The 17,837-nt window shown below is 45.1% G+C and overlaps 1 protein-coding gene across 9 annotated transcripts in view; it reads right to left on the reverse strand.

The window, feature by feature from the left end:
* Nucleotides 1-17,402, reverse strand: part of ZNF462 (zinc finger protein 462) — a 157,654-nt gene extending 140,252 nt beyond the window's left edge. For 3 of the 9 annotated variants that reach the window (XR_011465049.1, XM_070375166.1, XM_070375161.1), the window contains exon 1: nt 13,952-15,090. The gene's annotated coding sequence lies outside the window, so the exon portion shown is untranslated. Of the gene's footprint in view, nt 1-13,277; nt 13,322-13,951; nt 15,110-17,041 lie in introns of those variants that run through there. The other 6 variants (XM_070375163.1, XR_011465050.1, XM_070375165.1 and 3 more) reach the window with 6 other exon arrangements.
* Between the last annotated feature and the right edge of the window lie 435 nt (nt 17,403-17,837).

Genomic DNA, 17,837 nt, shown 5'->3' on the forward strand with positions numbered 1-17,837 from the left:
TCTGTAAATGTTCAAAATGTAAAACTAAATACATAAGGCTCCATGGGTAATCTGCTTTGAAAGGTGAAGAATCACAAATGGCCTACCCAAGAACCACTTACATGTTCTCCATCTCTGCCACCATCACCACCACACTGCCACCAAAGAGCCACCAATGAATGTTCTTGTGACTTGGAGCAGACCAGGTTAGCTAAGTCTTGTTAGGCCCTACCAACACCCTTCCACATTTTGAAATATCATCTACCCTGAAGGCACTCTAAAATTAGCCTCCTTACCCTTGAGATCTCTAAGCATCTGATATTACAGGACATAAGTAAGACGAAGTGGACATGGACTATTAAAATAAACATTTGCAGAGAGGACCAAAGCAAGGCCACAGGATAGCCCTCCAGCTGGCTCAGAGCTACCTACCTGAGTGAAGCCATACAGAAGCAATCAACATTTATAAAAGACAGCACGGCCCAGTATTCTCAATGAACAAATACGGTATTCTTAGATCATTTTTGCCAGAATGATGCCAAACAGGAGGAATGACACCTTTCTCCTAAAAAGCTCGAAGAAGTTCACATTGATTAAAAATTGTTCCCACAACTCTGCAGGGAATATTTCTGTAAGGTGAGACAGTAAGTACATTTTTCCAAGAGGACGTGGCGTCACCTCGAGTGGTTGACAGAATCCCTACTGAGCACATGGGCACATGCGGAGTGTGGCGGGGTCCACAGCCAGCCAGACCAGAGGGTCACAACCTGGAAAAGTCTACCTGTGAATGGACCACAGCAACGAGGACCACTCATCACGTAAGACAGAAATGGTACAAAGTTAATCCAAACATGGAGTCTAAGACCAAGAGCAAAACAATTCACACCTGAAAAATCCCTCAGAGCACACCTCGACCTCAGCTTCTCTATCCATGAGGAAGACACTATCGTTTTCCTAGGGCCCATTATGAACGAGAATCCTTACACACATGATACTTTTTAGCCCTTATGTCAGTTCTACAGATTCATAATGTTATCCCCATTTTACTGGATAGGCAATCGCGGGAACAGAGAGGTTAAGCGATTATATTCAAGGTCACACAGCTAGGAAGGAACATAGACAAATTTTATCCTGCAATTGTGCAAGATTCAAAGAGTATGTTCCACCCACTACACACTTTTCATAAGATGCCAGCACAAAGAACTGCATGTTCACACAGAAAACCTGAGAAATCTGCATTCCTGATGCTTCAGCAAAAAATAAGCACCTCATCCCCAAAAGAATATCCTATCTATGTAAAATATATTTACATACTTACACATATTTATGTATTAATACACACATACACCCCCATATACCCACAGACATGGTAGCCAAGTTCCTAGTTGTTCTTCAGACAGTTCAATGCAATGAAGTTCAGCCATAGTGTGCAAATTTTAATTGCATGACTTCCCCATAAAACTGCATGTCGGAAAGGGAAGGCTGCCAAGTGACAATCTGGCCCAGTGATTCACAGTGTCACACTGACATACCCACTTCAGATACAGGTTGCTGTTTGTATTTCCTAGAAATCATTGACTTCATATAAGAGGTAACAGTAAAGGATGTCCCCTAGCAATGACATGTTCTTTTTTCTCTTGGAATACACTGGCAGCAAATGTCATGAATTTGCAAACAAGGAGGGGGAGGATCCTATAAAGTTAAAAGCCCTTGCTCTATACTCCTCAGACTTTCATGATCATGTGGCTAAGGCAGCATCTTAAACACAGATAACTCTCTTTTTCACTTTAAGACTATGCCCTATAAAATAAAAGATCTATTCAAATGAATCACTTCCAATCTACTGAAAAGGTATCATGGCCTGAGGGGAAAATCTAGCCAGATTTTTATTTTTTTATGCTTCAAGATTCCCATGCGCTGATTTATTAATGTTTTTCAGCCATGTTTGACTCTTAAAAACTGAAGAGTTTATTTTTCTGTAGACATCAGTTCAAGCCATATAATGTATGCATGGGACACAGACAGCTGATGTTGCCACCAACTTCTTTACTAAAGTAGGGGAAAAGAGGATGGGAAGTTGGCAAGAAGGGAAAAAGGACCAGGAGGAAAATACTGGAAACATCCGAAATTCACCCTTCAGAAGCTGCTTCAGAGAAGACTGCTAACACTTACCTGAGCTGGGGTCAATTTTGATAATTGTAGTTGACGTCTAGAAACGGGGTTATGAATATAATTATCATGAAGCAGCAACTGGGCAATCACAACCTAATTAAGCTCACTGACTAGATTATCTTGTTTTTCCCCTAATAATCACATAACATTTAACACTTGCTCATTTTAGGACCTATGGGTGATGTTCATTCACTATTAACAAGCAACAGCCACTGGTCAGAGAGACTGAATGAGGGATTCAAACATGAGAAGCAACCAAGGGGTGGGGACGAAATTCAGGGGCAGCTGAAATCTGTTCTTCAACTCCACTTCGCTGCTCAGCACACCCAAAATTACCGAGAGGCAAGACCATGGGAGAAGATGGAAAAAACGATGGGAACTTCACACCAGTGGAAGGATGCAGGTCTGTTCTCTCAAGCACGTGCTATTTTATGTGATCTATACAACGTGCTTTTTCACATTATAATGCAATCTGTGTTGAGATGAGTGATTTTTGTCTTTTTTTTTTTTTCAGGATAATGGAAGATTTCTCCACCAGCCCTAAATACATAAACTTTATACATTTACCTCCTCAAACACATTCTAAAGCTCCCTCTCCTCCCTAGATCTTGGGTATTCTCAAATTCAATGTCCTGTTCCCAAGTGGATGTTTGCACCGATAAAGAGACCTTGACTCAATTTACTTACACTTTCTGCAATGCTCCTGAGGGTAGCCTAGGGAGATGACTCTTTAGAGAATTAAGAGGAAGATTAAAGAAATATTTGAAGGTCTGGTCCTTGAAACAGGCTGGTGTGAGGGAGCATCTTAGATGTCTAGGCACTATGGTGAAGGCTGAAGAGAGTCTTTGTGGTTCTTACGTTAGAAATTCCACCCAAAGAATCCCATGCTTTGGTACAGGTCAATTTTACTCTCTTCAACTATGTGATCTGTTGGGTTCTTGTTTGGGGTTTTTTGTTGTTGTTGTTTTTGAGCCTTTTTCCCATTACAAGCTTTTAATCAAAGAAAATAATGGTTCTGATAAGTTTGGTAGATAATGATACAGATGACAGGTTAAAAACGAATGGCTCTGTGACTCCTCTGGGACACTTTATAAACAGGACACATGCTTCTCCTCCTAGCCAGGTTTTGGGTCGGAGTCTGTCTAAGGACAGACGATCACCTGAAAAGATCCATGGCAAAGTTAAAAAGGTTTTAGAAAACCAACACGAGTTGCCTGGAGGTTAAAGAGTCTACTCAGCAATTAACGCCCAACTGTCTGTCCTACAGAAAAGCTACTGTCCTAGATATCTGAGGGATTTTTGGACCTGCTCCATGGCCCTTAGTACAGCTTGTTACTCTATTAAGGGCATTTGTGGTCATCCCTGAACAACAGCTTCCTTACTGTACTGTGATGTTTCAGGGAGAGGCAAATAAAACCCAAACACCCATCATGTCTCCAGGATCTAAACAGAGCACATGGTGATCACTAAAGGCTTGGAGGATACTAGCACCCAAGCTTTGAAGAGTACTGGCATTATTTTCCAAAAATCACTCTTAGACAGTGGAACTAATTTTCAAATATGTCTGTGTGGCTTTTGAAAAACATTTCTTGTGCTTCCAGTAAACAGAGCCAACATAGGGCACTGAGACTTTCAAAGGGGGCCCTCACAAGGAAAAAAACCATCATCTGTTCCTAAAAAAAAAAGTCACACAGCATTATCTTTCTGCTTGTAACAGGTAGGGGCACCTTTTAAACAGCCAGGTGTATAATTACATTATAATACTGAGTTCAATACAGTACAATTTTTAAATATTTATTCTCTAAATTTCCACCCACATGGTCTCTTGGGATTTTTGTGTGTTTCCACCCTCCCCCCCCACCATCTCCTCTGTAACTCAGAAGAACAAAGAGAGGGCACTCTAGTTAAACACACTTTGTCAAGCTATTACAATAAGTTATATCTCTCATATCAACTAATATATTACAATTAATTTTCCATTAAGCTCAGATTTCCTTCCAGAACACCAGGATATACTCCTGGCATAAGCAACTGTAAGAGATAAACCATCAGGAACATAAGCTATTAGCATACTAAGTAATAACCAAGGCCAGTTCCCAGCAGCTAAGAGTCAGGAGGTGGTCCCCCTGTGTGTGCATCCTGGCTCCCCCTATCTCCATGAAACTTGCGTAAATTACTTTACTTCCCCAAACCTCAGCCTTCTCTACCATTCGAACAGCTCCTGGTTCACATTCAATGTTAAACAAATGTTACCTCGTATTAAATATTAACAGTGAGCATTTTGTTAACGGTTTATGTGATATTCCCACTCTACAGAGAAGTTGGCTGAAATTTTTGATGAAGCAATCATATTTAATCTCCTTTTGCAAGGTCTTCTTCTTGCCCAACATCAGAAGGGACAATACTCAGTTGACAGCAGAAGGGGGAGAAATTTGTTTTTTGTTTTTTTTTTCCAATGGAAGTATAGTATTGTATTAACTTCTGCTTTAGAGCAAAGTGACTCAGTTGTACACACATTTGCTTTCTTTTTTTATATTCTTTTCCATTATGTTTTCTCCCAGGAGATTGGGTATAGCTCCCCATGCTATATAGGACCTCATTGTTTATCCATTCTAAATAGAATAGTTTGTATCTGCTAACTCCTGACTGCTGTCCACCTCCGCTTCTTCCTTCCCCCTACCCACCCCCCACCCCCGCTGGCCCAGAAGTTCTTGTAGCTGAACTCTGACATTCAAATGAAAATGGTCTCTTCCATCCAGACCCCTTCCCCAGTTATCATTATGAAATACTAATTAACAGTCTTCAGAGAAGACCATTTAAGATAGAAGAGAAAAATTTCTGGGTGATAAGTACTTTATTATAGAAATCTTTACATAATCTCTAGCTGGTATCTACATTTTGGCCATCTTTAGCCTATAATTCAGTGTTCAATTTTTACCCCACAGTAGGACCCCCAGATCGGGTACAGTCTGGGTTGGGTGATCTGATGCTCGGCTGCAAACTTACTGGTCATGACACAGAGGATGATGTAATTAAGGATTAGAATAGCTGAACATTCTGGACCATGGTGGCCTTATTTTGGACATTAAAATACCAGGATTGGATTGACAGACCAGCCTGTGATGCCTGGCTCCAGCAAACAGCTTAATCCCAAGCTGGACACAGGTAGTCATCATGCTCCATGCCTTTGGCCTCTGAAATAAGCACTTCTTTGTTCCTCACTTCTAACACCCAGAATGCAGGTAGAGAAGCTCTATGGATAACCTTAGCGTGGACTATCACATGTTCTGCCCATTAATAATGCAGCTACTTTCTGCTGTGCTCTATTCTCGACTTCACTCCTTTTCCAGGAAAATCTCCACCAACATCTACTTAACCAGCTCCATCAACCTTCCATCTGTCCTTTACCGGCAATGCCGTATTTTTAACCCCAAAGTCATAAATTGTCTCCCAAGACCAGTTCTATTTTTTTACAATAAGGACTGACCAAGGAATGTCGATCTGAGCCCTGGTCTTCATATTTCACGTGCAATAGGTACCAAATTACAAGGTCTTTTTCCACTTGCTTTATTGTTTTCTTAAAAGCAATGCCCTTCTTCCTGTAGGCTCTTCCCAGTGGACAGCCCTCTCTCCCCTGACTTGTCAATCATTCTCCCACCTCTCTTCTTCTTCTCCTCCTCTTATCCAAGCAGTCTCTCCTCCCCAGCAAATTTCCACCACGTAATTACGGCAATGCTTTAGCCTACTTTTCTGTTAGCTTAACAACCCTGTCTATTTTCTACTTGTGCTGATGCCACTGTTTGCTTTTCTGACGGGCTAATCCGTGTATCCTTTCAAGGCCTAACTTCCCCTAGCATGAAAGCAGCTGGAGTTCTGATTCACAGGTGCTTTCCAAAGCTTTTCATTAGCAAGAGAAATGAGATGGTTTAGAAACCCATTTCTTAATCTGCAGGTGAGTATGGGAACCTTTGTGCAGCAAACATCTTTCAAGTATCCCACATTGTGCCACCGCACAATTATTGTCTGACTAATAAGTACAACGTTAGAGGCACATCTGTCATGTTAAAAAGGGAGAATGTTCCCTCTGAGAAGATCACCACCACCCCCTCCCCACCCAGCCTCTGGTATTTCCCAGTTCAAGAGAAAAGCGCTCAGCTGATGGGGAGCAAAACTGAAGACTTTTCCAGTCTTGAACCTAAACAGGGAAGAGAAGAATTCCAAAATACTAAGGCTTTAGCTCGTGTTCTGGTTCAACTGGCCAGACGAGGGCTTAGGGAGCGAGTTTGGCCTTCCCCAGCTGGGCTCTGTGGCAGCTAAGCCTCTCCACAGATCCTGGGCTTAATTGCTTCTGACACAGTTGTCTCGCCTGGGCTTCCAGCTCCTTTTGTGTTCAAACCAATCTCAACCCAAAGGTAAGTCTTGGCCTCCTCATCTTAGACAAATGCTTCATTTCCCACTAAGGGATCCTAAAACATTTTCGTCAGGACCCATGGGTTTGCTAGAGGAATGTTCCTCATCTTTTCTTGCACGGTCTTGGTGAAAAACCTACTAGAAAGCCTGGCAAGTCACTTTTTGAATTAAGCGTTCAAAGTTTTTTTTTTTTTTTTTGGACAAATAAGTACTCTCCCTCCCCTCATCTTCCTGTTACCCTCTGGAGTAGGCTCTGCTCTCTGAATCAAGTTGGAGGGGATAAGCTGTGGTCAGACCCGACAGAAGTGCTTTTTTAATATTCAGAAGCAACATGCAGTGAACTACACAAGCAAATACATGAAAGCAAGGAAATCAATACCAAAATACCCATGATGTGGCACAGAAAGAAACCTTCTCTCCAAGAATAACCCAAGAAGAAAGAAACTGTCTCCAGCTAGGAATTGGGCAAGAATGCTTTGAAGACACCAAGTCATCTGCTCACCAGAATTAAAAAGCACAATGCTTTTGCAGGTGAACCATACGACGAACCTCTCACCCCAAACTACTCTACCTCTTGTCCTTCCTGAAAAATCCAGCCTGGTGTTGGAGCCACACATCCCAAGGCTACAAATCCTAGGCGTGGGTCAACTGATAAGGACAGGATCCCTTAGAAAGTAGACACATTTGACAACAGCATTTCAGAGCAGAAAACGTAAATCCAGATTCCCAGTGTGTGCAGTTTTCCGATACAAAGTTCAAGGGGTCAAAAGATTCCAAAGAGCTTCCTAATAAACTGTCAATGCAACCTAATTCATAAAAATGCCTTTTCCCCTCACTTGGAAACTTCTCCTCTTTTTATAAATCCCAGAGACAGTTCCCCTTAGAATTATCTTCTCTCCAATCCACCCCCCCCAACCCCGCCCCCCAGGCCCCGCCAACCCAACCCCACACTTTTTTTCTTCCTTCAGTACTGGCATGCAAACCATGCTGTTTTAACTTCTTTCCTGTTCTCCCAGTTCTTCTGGAACATTTTATTTTCGACAGTCAACTCATCTGGAGGAGTGCCACACTGAGGTCCAACTGTTTATAGCGTTAACTGTGTTTCTGCCAGAAGTCCACATACAGCCCTACCTTCTCCAGACTGCCTCCTGGATTAAGAATTTATGCTTTCGTTTGGAAGAAGCTTAGAAAACGTGGAAACTTCCAAACATCCCTCTTCTTCTTTACAAAGTTACTCTCACTTGTCCAAGTGGAATGGGGAATGGAAACCCATGGTCACCCTTTAAGCACTATGCCATCCCTCTCTCGTGGTTAAATGTGGCACGTGCCTTTCAAACAGCATTTTAAGGAAGACGTCGTGTCTACTGGGGCACAGGAAACAGCTAGTCAAAGGTCTGCAGGAGAGAACTGGGTCTCGACAAGATACATGTAGGACACATTTTTAGACGCGTCTGGAAAACTGGGAAGCCACCAGTCATCACTAAAGACCAGACTTCACTCTCGGCCATTCATCAGTATTACAAAACGGCATATCTGCAAGCCAGTTGAAATCTGTACCAGGTTGCAAAACAGATCCTCAGAGTCCAATTGTGGGCACTTCGGGAAGTTGCAATAGACCCAGACAAACTTCCAAAGAAAGGGCATTTGAAAAGGACTCCCCATCCCTGGATGACAGAAGCACAGGGAGGAGGACAATCAGAAGAAAGACACAGCTTCAAACCCAAGAGCTACAAGTCCCATGAACAAAACAGGCCTCTGGAGCGTATTACTCCTGTGAATGACCACGCTGGGCCTCAGGCTCCCCAACGTGCTAGACCAACTAAAAAAAAAAAAAAAAATCAATACTCCTGCCCCGCTAGCATATGGTTTCAGAGTTTCTGAGACAGCCTTGCGCTCTGGAGAGGAGAGCTGGTGTTTCACAAACTGCTACACTCACAGGCAGTGGAAAGGGCACTGGGGCGGGAGTCAGCAGACCTGAGTTCTAGGCCTGGCTTTGTTACAAATGAACTTTCTGACCTGTGCAAGGTCTCTGTGCCAGTTTCCTCCTCCTTACAATGCAGGGGGAGGGGCAGAGGTGAAGGAGAAGATCTCTCTAAGGCACAAAGCAACTCAATGAGAAGTTCTGACTTCATATTCATTGTTTAGGGTGTTATCAAGCAGTCAGCTTTGACATGATTTTTAGTGTTAATTTCTACTTGGGAAATAATGCATTTGTCCACCAGCCCCAAAATCTCAGTTTAATCCCCATGTTCTCCAGCCTTCTTTTATCTTACAATAAATGCCTCTTTTCCTTTCTTTTTTTAAGCAACCTTCCCCAAACTAAGACTTGTGCTATTAAAAGAGCTTAGAACTTCCCATTTCCTTGCTAGCGCTAAAATTAAACTGTCCATTCCTTAGGGTCCAACATAACATCTGCCAGATGTCTTGGCATATCACACAAAAAGAGGAATTTTCTTCTAACATTATCTACTTTCCTCTCTGTTTTCTCATAATCAATTAACAGGTCACCAACACCCACCTAATGTTTCTCTCAAAGCCACCAACTTCCTAAGTATGTGAACTTCACAAGATACTGGCTTACACACACACACACACACACACACTCATGGATAATGACTTTTTTTTTCAGTTCACGAGATTTTAGTAATAGACACTGGAAATATTTCCCTCCTTAGTTTCCATATACCAACCATCCAATCATCCACCCAATGTCAGATCCTTTGTAATTTGAGTTCATTATTATTTCCTAATTTATGAGTATGGCGTTGAGAAATAGCTTGTTTCCTAGCCATCAACTCGAAACACTCAATGCAGCTTTGTCAATGTTCTGTCCCAAGAGGCAGTGAACTGTAAGACTGATAAAAGCACATACCAAAGAAGATAAGTAAGGTTACCTTAATCAAGAAATCTCAACACTAGGAAGAATCCAAGACAGACTAGACCTTATTAAACTCCATCACACAGAAAACAGGACTCTTTCCCAAGGCAACTTTACCATTCTTTCCTTTCAGGAAAACTACAAGTACTTTAAAATCGACTAGTAGAGTTGGACTTCTTTTTCCCCTATTGTCTTACAGAAGACTCATTAGAAAAAAAGAATATATGTGTGTATGTATATTATATTACCATATATATATGTGTGTGTATATATATATATATATAATGTTTTCATCTAAAAGTTATCTCCAATTCCAAAGATTAAGGAGAAAAACCAAGTCCTGGGAGAATGTGATCAATGAATTAGGCAGACATAAATCGAATATGAGAAAAATTATGGAATCCGAAGACCCAGCAAGAGTATTTTTTATGGCAGGGTACACCACAGTTCACACAGTCTCCAGAATGATTTCTCTCTGTGATTATACCAGAGCAAATTAGGTAAAAGCTTGCCTACCAAGCCTCATCAACTTGGTGTCTCAAAACAAAAAGGATCTCTGAGTTTTGACATCAAATGAGAAGGTTCCATTGGACACTTTCTTTATTTCTCTCATGGTGGTTTATCCAAAGTAATTGTCCCATTTCGAATGCACATATCTAGAAAAAAGCAAGAAACCATGTCTTGAATATAATGGTGCTTCTCTTGGTGATGAGCATCGGAGATGGATGAGTCTCAGGTTGGAACACATTCGCAACCTCCAAAATGCCTCTTAGATACCTAATTTCCGCACCCACCCCCCGCCCCCGAAAAGCTTAGCTCTAAGGTTGTCTACATACAAAAACACCAAAATATTTGGTTGCAAAGTAAAAAATATGAGTCAAACTGCTAGACTGGCAACCAGTCTGTCAGATTCTTCCCCCCACTGAGAGAAGTAATTAACTGGTTGTCCTGGTATCACCACCAACAACAAAGATATCATAGAAGTTTGCTTCAAGATCAACAAATAATTTATTTATGTTTACATAATCATATATGGTTAATTAGGTGCAAAATTATCTGGTAATTACTTCCCCAAATAACTCTTTTTATCCCATTGCATTTGAACTTCTGAGTTTGAACACGTAGCATGCATATATATACATATATACATTAGCAAATTTAAATATAACATTGATGACATTCTACTTAAGAGCAAAAGTTATGGTATCAGAAATAACATTCAAAAATGAGTAATTAAAGGTACGATTGCAAGTAAGATTTTTTTTAAGTGCTCTTGGAGAGCCCTAGGTTATTAATAAAGAAGCAGAGTTCTGAAGAGTATTTTTAAATAAGTATACACATCAACTGAGAATCCTGAAAACCATACATCTAGGTCTGCAAAAGCGGGGTTTTACTTCATTGACCATGGACAATTATCAGCTAAAGAACCATGTATTTCTTCTCTCCTTTCACACCTCTCAAAAGAACAATAACCCTCAATTAATGACACAACAGTTTGGTTCGAAAAATGTGATGTTGTCTTATACAGCACGGTGCATTTACTGAATGACACTGCTCCCAGTTACTCAACAGAATATAATTACATCTGGAATCTAAAACCACCTCAATCTGTACAGAAATACTGTAGACATAAAGAACTTTATATACACACACAAATCTGACATATAATGAGAAAGCAAAGCCAGAAAAAAGCTGGTATAAGTCGCTCACCAATGTGTTCCTTATTTCTGTTGAAGCTGGTACCTTTCTATATTCCTCCTTAATTGAAAACAAGGTCCAATCAGCCTCTTTCCAATAAATTAACTGGTTCTGAATCTCCTCCATTCCACTGTGGAGCATTTCTCACCTATCTTCAAGAGTCCATCTAATATTCTTCCAACATCTTCCCTCATCCTCAAGATGGCTACCTTACCTAATGGAAAAGCAACATCTTCATGGTTGGCTTTTATAAATTCCTCAAGCATTTCAGGATTTAGTTCTTTACTGGGATTGATTACATACATTCTCCAGAACTAATCCGTGAAGAACTCCAATCAGTGTGTGTGTGGACTGGGTAGATTTGGGTCCTTTCTTCAAATCATCCTCACAAAATGTCTTCCTCTAAGACTAATAAATTCCTCCCAATTAGAAAGGTGAAGCTACCTGGACAGAAGGTTTTCTCAACTGACATAATATTTTAAAATTTTCTTTCCATAGTGACATTGTTAAGAAGACATCTGATATTCCTGAAGACTTACAGTACTTGAGAACACAGAAAAAGGAAGGAAAAAAAAAAGGCAGTATGGAAGAGAAGAGGGAAAACAAAGGAACTAAAAGAAGGCCTAATACGCAAATGGAGCATCCTGAAAAGAAATGTAGACCTTCCAGAAACTGGTGTCAGCCAGTCTTAAAGGGTTCCTCTGAGATCTTGCAAGATTTGCTGTTGCTGCTGTTGTTTTGCAGAAATCAACCCCAACCAGACAATAAAGTCTTGCAGTGCATCAAAACATGATGATAATCAAGCCCCAGAACTCCAAAAATCTCAGCTCAGGGCCACCACCATCTTCACAATGAGGAAATCACATTTCCTGGTGACTTGCAGGAGACCTGGAGCAGCTTAAAAGTTCTGTGAAGGACCTCAGTGGAAAAATATGTTTAAGGTTTTGCCTTGCCTTTCCCAAAGGAGGTCAAAACCCTACAGGTCCACTCAAAAGGAGAGAGAAAAATTCCAAAAGTTTACTTTAAAATGGAAACAAATGCCTCCATAACTTGTGAAAGTACTCCTTGGGTGGGAGAAATATCTGAGAAGCCCTTCCAAGCCCCTCATTTCCTTGCATAATGAACAGATAGTGAGGAACCACCACAGATTCGCCCCCTAGAAAGGGAGAAGGAGAAGGCAGGCAAGCCTCCTCTTCCAGCCATCACCAACAGAGCTTCAAAATGGAGACATCCATAATTTTATAAACACTTCTCAGCTTTGTCTCCTGGAAACCCGCTCTCCTCCATTTTCTGGTGGAGTTACAACATGACACGGGCTTACCTGACTCAGTTCCCAGCTCTCAACCAAACTAGTTACTTCCTCAAAAATCCTGCAAGCCACCTCCAGAAACAAAACCAAAGCAAACCAAACAGCCAACACAGACACTCAGACACAGCCCCCGGGAGCCCTGGGAGAAAGCCCCAACTGGTTGGTCTTTTCCCATCCCAGACGCGTGCTTAAAAATGAAACTTTTTTTTTTTTTTTTAAGTAGGGGAGGAATATAAAAGGAACTCCAGGCAGCCTCCCTCCCTCTCGGTAGGTTAGAAGCTACAATGAAAAGAAAATGAGGGTTCCTCCAGGAATGGTGAAAAGCCTGGAGAATGAACGTGAGAAGAAGCTTTGTGTTTTGGAGTCTGGACTGGAACCAAAGCAGACAGCTTGCAAATGGAGGACAGGGAGATAAAGAAAGGGAAAGAGAGGGGCTGCTCCAATGGGGGGCGGCTGCGGCTTCCCCTCGCGCCTGGAAGGAGGGCAGACCCCTGGGAACTGCACCAGGAGTCAGGCGACCCCCGGGCCTCTGCCTGGGGGTCCTTTCTCCCTTCCTCAGAGGAGAGCCAAGCGTGTGTAATGGCTTCTCCTCTCCAGAAACCGTTGTCTCCTCCACCAGACGCTTCTGAACCCCTAGCCTGGAGACAGCTCCTCAGCGGCTCCTGAACCTGCGCCCCCTCCCCGACTCCCACCGCCCCGCCACCCGGCCGGCGCCCCCCGCTCCTCGCCTCTCTGCTCACCGCCGCCGCCGCCACCCCCCGACACATCCCGACCCCGCATCCCAACTTCGGGGAGAGAGAGAGAGAGAGAGAGAGAGAGAGAGCCAAATACCTGAGGAAGAGGGGGGTGCCAATCCGCACGGCTTTGCCATCGGGCTGGGGACAGGCAGACAGAGAGGAGGAAAGAAGGAGAGGGACAGAAAGAAAGAGGTCAACCCGCTCAGGTCGGGGCGGCCGGGAGCGCTCCCTCCTCTGCCCCTCGCTCGCTCCCTCTGGCTCTCTCGGCTCAGGTCTCCTCGACTCCCGCCCTCCGCCCCCCTCTCGGTCCCTACTCCTGTCCCCACACCCGGAGCATCCGTCCTAAGCCTCCGGCTCTCTTCTCACTCATCTTTCATTTTCTCTTCTCTCCCTAGAACTACACGAAATTAATTAAGCCACAGCGCTCCGCTCCCCCCGCCCCCCAGCAGAAGGAGCAGCCAGCAGGAAAAGCACAGCCACCTCCGCTGCCACCACCACCACCTTCTCCTCCTCTTCCTCCCTCGCTTCTCCTCCTCCTCCTCTTCCTCCTCCCCCTCCAGCTCTCTCCCTCCTCCTCCTCCTCCCCCTCTTCTCTCTCGCTTCTTCTCCTCTTCCAACAGCCAGTCCATGCAGGGGACTTCCTCTCCTCCCGGCTCCACAACCCTCCTCGGCCGAATGAATGAGCGCGTTTGTGCCTCCACCACCCCGCGCTCTCCTCCCCGCAGCACTCGGACCACCCCGAGGTGCTGGTTAATTGCAGTAACTTACAGAAGAAGCGTCCCGGCGCCGGGAGGTGTTTCGGGTTCTCCAGCCCCACCGCCTCCTTATCCTCTTTCTCTTTCTCCTCTTCCTGCTCGGGTTATTGTTGTGGAAGTTGTTTGGGAGTCTCATGTGCTTCTGCCGGGTCTCAGCAATGGAGGATCGCCATCTTCCCTGCCTTCCTCGGCTCCTCAGACTCGCTGCAGCTGCAGATGACCTGAGATATCCGTCTCTCTCTCCCTCTCTCTCCCTCCCTCCCTCTCCCTCTCACTCTCTCCCTCTCTCTCTCCTCTTCTCTCTCCTCTCCCTTTCCCTCGCGCGCTCTCTCTCTCTCTCCCTCCCTCTGTGTCTCTCTCTGAATAATGAGCAACCAGAGGGAGAGAGAAAGCAAGACAGAAAGAGAGAAGGCAGACAATCTTCTGCCACACAAAACGCCGGAGCACCAGGGGGTGCGCGAAGCCTTTCTAATAACAACAACAACGTGCGGGAGAGAAGAAGAAAAAAAAAAGAAAGAAAGAAATGAGGAAAGGGCTGGAGGTGGGGGTGGGGGGGGAACGGGAAGAATTATCCAAGAGCTGGAGAAGAGCAGAAGGAGAAGGTGGAGGAGATGCTGAGGCTGCGGCTGCTGTCCCCCCTCCCCCTCGCTGAACCCCAGAAGGAGGCAAGGTGGTTGCAAAGTTAAGGCTGGGACATTGTCTTTGTCACTCAGAGCAACACAGAGCCAGGCCAGTGAGATGCAAGAGGAGGCGGTGGCGGCGGCGGAGGAGGAGGTGGTGGAGGAGGAGGAGGAAGAGGAGGAGAAGGAGGCAGAGGAGGAGGAGAAGGGGAAGAGGCAGATGAGATGAATAAAGACCTGCGGAGAAGGCGGTGCGAGGAGCGCGGCGGCCGGACTGAGGCGTGCGCGCTCGCGTCCCGGAGGCACCCGGCCGCCCCGGCCGGCAGAGGAAGCCCCCAGTGAGGACCCTGCCCGGCCGCTCATAGTGCTCCCACCATCAGCCCTGCCGGAGGAGCCGAGTCTTGGCCCCAGAGTCCCTCACACGCATCCATCTAGAGGTCAATCTTTGCAAAAGAACATACATGGGGAACTAGAGGTTGCAAGTCTAAACCCAGATCAACCACGTGGGGCTTTTTAATCCCTTTCCAGCTTGCGGTGTGAGTATCTCCAGTGAAAAGCTCAAATTGTCCATTACTGGCACGTATTTTGAAGTCTTCTCCTCCGAAATAAAGACTCATTGTGCATTTTATTTCTTTTCTGATATGGGAGGGGGGCTGGGGGAGCGAAAGAACCCATCATTCCGAGCCTCGGAACCACCACTTTCTTTTCCTAACTTGTGAAGTGTTTTGACGGCGCACCAAAAGGGGGAAAAAAGCCTACTTAAATAACTTTACACCCTCCAGCCCGGCGTTGTTTGCACTTTCTGGCTGATCATCTAAAAGCTCAGAAAGTAACAATCAGAGCTACTAATGATAAGGTGTCATGGTGTTGAAGACAAGAGAACCAAGATGAAGCTTTCACACCTTGAATTTTTATTTGGTGTAATTTCCCACAAATCGTTCTGAACTATTTATTTTGCAAAGGAGTGCGTTTACCCTCCTCTCTAAGTCCAACGTCTCCTAAGGCTTTAATTTGATGGGGGAGGGGGCGGGAGGTGGTGCCTACAGTATAAAAAAATCAATACAGCAAGTCAGAAGTAATTGAAGTTCAAGGGCATGGGCTGCTTGTACCATTTCTATTCCTCGCATCCTCGAGTTGGACATCAACAGTCTCGACAGAGAGAGAAACACGCAGCGCGAGGGGCAGAGACCTTAATTAAAGTTTCTTTTGTCCGCGTCTGAATTGGGGGATGTTGCTGGATTCCTTTGCATTGGGGAGCGCGCATCCGGTGGAGAAGGCGCGGTGTAGAGGATCCAAGGCAAGATTGTCCTCTGTAATACTCACTACCTCCCCGCCACCCCATCCACCCCCAACAACAGTCCGGGCAGACATCCCCATAAGCCCATACAATAAAGGGGAGGAGGAGACGCGCGCGGAGTTGGTTCCCACCAGATAGCGGGGTTTTATAAACAGATCTGACTCGTTTTCCCAGCTTTTCCCCAATCGTTTATTCCGGGGCAGAATCTCTCACCCAGAGGCAGGATTTCAACCCCTTCCAGTCAACACTTCCTGCCCTTTTCTCCTCCCACTCACATTGAAAAGCTTGGGAGCCCTAAAAGGGTGTTGATGGCGGGGGTGATAAATAAATAAATAAATGACACTCTACGCGTGCGGTGGAGAAGAAAGGAGGGGGGAGGGAGAGGGAAGAGAAAAAGTAGGGAGAGGAAAACCTGGAGGGGAAAGCTCCGAGGCGAAAGGGAAACGGGAATCCGAGAAAGAAGAAAGGAGAGAGGAGGACGGGAAGACTCGGCAGGACTGAAGTGACCCTGGCTTTGTACAGGCTTGGGAGGACTCCCCCTTCCAGGTGCCTGGAGGGACCTGGGGAAGTCCTTCTGCCCCGAGCTCCTCCCCCACAGGACCCCAGGGATGTCTGAGCGCTGGCCGCCGCTCCCCCATAAATTCCTCGTGGCACCAAGAGGAAGCGCGCCAGGTCTCCATCGTCCCTCCACTGCCCAGGCTGATAATTTACCTCTTTGTCTTTAATAAAAAGCTGACTTTTTCTGTCAAGCTCTGCACCGGGAAAATAACAATCGTATTTCAGGTTGAAAGCTCCTATCACTGTCGGGTTTTGGAGGCTGTGATAAAATCTTCATCGACGTGAAGGTACCTTCTGGGATGGCTTGGGTCGGAAGTCCTAAGATGGGGGCCGCTCTTCCCTGGGGGCAGGGGGGCAGGGGCGCGGGGAACCCGGCGGTGCGGAGAGAGGAGGAAGCGACGAGGTCAGAGGAAACGCAGGGCTCCTGGGGCACCAAAGGGCTTCCCGCAGTCGGGGAATGAGCCCTGGGGAGGAGCCTTTCGCGAGAACGTGAGCGCGCCCCAACACGCCTCAGACCTCATAAACCCACTTGGCAAAGACCGGGGAAGCGGCTGGCGGACCGACTGCGGTGAACTCAAGAAATTAACCTGCGCTGCAATTAAACGGGCTGCCGCCCTTTCAGACTCACCTCGAGCGACCGAGATAGCTCCCGAACCGGCCGTGGGGGGACCTGGCTCCTCCCTCCCGTCCCAGGAGAAGAGGACAAAAAGGGGAGATGGACTTGGAGATGGCCCCGCCCTTCAAACGCTCCAATCCTTGGAAACTAAACCTCCTCTCCAAGCCTCCACGTCTAGAAGGGACAAAGGCAGCGAGGAGATCCAGAGACTGATGGAGAAGATAGGTGGCTTTCGGGCTTCTCAAATGGGCGCTTTGGGCGAAAGGGACAATGGCTCAGTTTCCATTCCAAATACAGGATACTCTTGAGAAGACCATCTTCTGGTTTAGAAGCAAATTGACTTCCCAAAGCCGTGAAGCAAGCTACTGGAAAACTCCTGCATAGCCCTGGTTTTTTAATGTGAGAAGGCTAAAAATTCAGTTCATGACACCATACACAAATTTTTCGACATTTTTTGAAGTCACAAGTGCCTGAACTATCCATCTAAAAATAGTCGAAAGAAATTAACATGAAAGAAATAAACATGGTCGGGGAATGTGCTTTTTGTTGCTTGCTTGTTTTTATTGGGGGTGGTTTTCTTTCAAATGATAAGAAAGTTATTTGGATAAATAAAAGCTAGGTCACTCAAAGTGTTGAAGCTGAAGGTTTTAGTGAAAACCTCGACAGACTTGGCGCTTAAGTAACTGTAATTATGCTTTGCCATTAGCGGACCATTAAGATAAACAGGAGAAAGTTCACACCTCCTGCTATTTCATTCCCTAAGAATATTCACAAAGATAATATAAGCCTCATTGGTGGGCTCTCTCCT

The sequence above is a fragment of the Bos mutus genome, chromosome 8 (assembly GCF_027580195.1).
Source record: "Bos mutus isolate GX-2022 chromosome 8, NWIPB_WYAK_1.1, whole genome shotgun sequence".
In the NCBI taxonomy this organism is placed as follows: Eukaryota; Metazoa; Chordata; class Mammalia; order Artiodactyla; family Bovidae; genus Bos; species Bos mutus.